This window comes from Atta cephalotes, assembly GCF_000143395.1.
Source record: "Atta cephalotes unplaced genomic scaffold scaffold00083, whole genome shotgun sequence".
NCBI lineage: Eukaryota > Metazoa > Arthropoda > Insecta > Hymenoptera > Formicidae > Atta > Atta cephalotes.
This window is the reverse complement of record NW_012130147.1, coordinates 395,250-397,339: the sequence shown is the minus strand read 5'-3', so window position 1 is coordinate 397,339 and position 2,090 is coordinate 395,250. Positions and strand designations below refer to the sequence as shown.

General features: G+C 26.6%; 1 protein-coding gene across 1 annotated transcript in view; it reads left to right on the top strand.

Moving 5' to 3' along the window:
- Window positions 1-2,090, top strand: part of LOC105624627 (neuron navigator 3-like) — an 89,244-nt gene that overhangs the window by 74,504 nt on the left and 12,650 nt on the right. The gene's annotated exons all lie outside the window — the stretch shown is intronic.

Here is a 2,090-nt window from a genome sequence, read left to right as displayed (position 1 = left end):
GAGAGAGAGAGAGAGAGAAGAGTTCGGAAATAGCTTCTATTAATTCTTATTTCCCAATTATCTGAGTCATGTTCTGACTAATCGCTGTCGGTGTCGTTTACTTATTAATGTTCTTCTGCCAAGCAAGAATTCGAAACCTTCGAAAGAGAATCTTCTAATTGAATTAAATATCTCTCTCTTTCTCTTTCTTGTCTTTTATATTAATATTATATCTTAATTTAATTTTATTATTATAATTTTTAAATTTTTATTTTTTATTTTTCCAAATACTTATTTTATTCATTATTGAGGAATATTAATTAAAAAAAATCTATTAAATAAAAATTGAAATAACATTTGCAATCTTTTTATAGAATTATATTTTTCATATATTTTTTTTTATCAAATTTCCTTCTTTTTAAGTTTTAAGTACCGGAATTATTATTAAAATATTTTTTTTGAAAATAGCATTTGCTCTTTTGAATTATTAAAATTATAATCTAGCAATTGTTGAATCATTGGCATATTAGATGACTAAATGGACTGATGCTATCAGTCATTAGATATATTCTTGATAATTATTAAGATGGACAATTGACAGATTCCATGATCAACGTGTTTGTATATGTCTTAGTGCCGAAACACTATCGTGTCTACAAATATTGGTCATTGGAAACAAATCAATCATATACAATGATATTCATATAGTGATTTTATTCAGAATTATCTAATTATCATTTATCATATATTATAATAAAAAATTTGCCATTTTAATGAGAAACGAGTAACATGTCTTCTACAAGACAAAAACATCTTAATATGATTTTAAAAGATTTTCCGAAAACAAACTTTTACATTTCGATGAATGAGAAAATCTCTCGATAAGATAACAGATTTTTATTTAAAGTTACATTAAAGTTATTAATTAGTTTTCTATATCTAGGGATTATTTGAAGCAGAATTTATTTTTTTATCACAATATTCTTGATCAATATCAAATTTCTTTTCAATTAACGCTCAATTGGGTGTCAGAAGGACAAGAAGCGATGTGTGCACAGGCATGATCTCACAAGCCTACACAGAACAATCGAGTCACAAAGTATGGAGCATGTGTGCGCGTCAGCTGTTGCATCGTGCAGCTGTCGCATACTGGGTGTCCCACTATCGAAAGAACCATTTTTTTATTTGCGGGTCATTGCAAAGCACTATTTTTAAGCTTCTACTCTTTTTCCCTCTATTATTATCGCATGTGACTTTTTTTCTTAACAAAAGCCTGATTTAATAATTTTGAATTAGCAATCCAAAATTAATAACAGAAAAAATTAAATAAATAGAAAAAAAAATAGAATTATAAAAGTTAGTTAAATTATGTAATCAGTCAATTGATTTTGTACTAAAATAATAAAAATCTTTTTGAATCTTTTTAAAAATGAAATCTCTAATCATATCTAAAGTCGTATGTTAATACATATATTCAGACACGACAGATGAGATGTGATTACGTAAATTAAACTCTATTGATATGTTTAGAATGCGTTATATTCGATTCTTCTTTGTTAATTATCTTTTTAAAGATTAAAGCTTAAAGTATCTTATTCTTGTTTAAATAAAGAAAAACATTTTATTTTTTCAAATCCTTCTGTGACGATAGGAGGACACGAACTTTTGTAAATTTTTTTGCGTAGATACTTGCCTGTCGTCATTGTTATCCTGTTTGTTTTTACTTCCGGTCCCTTGTCCCTTGTGAAGGACTCGTTCGAGTGTGCCAAGATATTTTCTCTCTCTTCTAAATATTTTTATTAAAATAAATTCTCAAATATGCACGTGTGTAATAAAATAAAACAAAAATGGAAGCTGACATATTATTACTATCAATTATAATTTATTTATCTAAAATTTAAAATAATCTTATAGTTTTTAGTTATTAATTTTAATTTTATTATCTTGATTTAAAACATGTGTAAATCTCTTTGAAATTAAAATGCCATTCATATTTTCAGATTTTAATGAATTTAAATGAAAAATCAAATAAGAAATTATTATTTAAGGGAGACAGACAGAGAGAGAGAGAGAGAGAGGGAGGGGGAGAGAGAGAGAGAGAGAGAGACGCG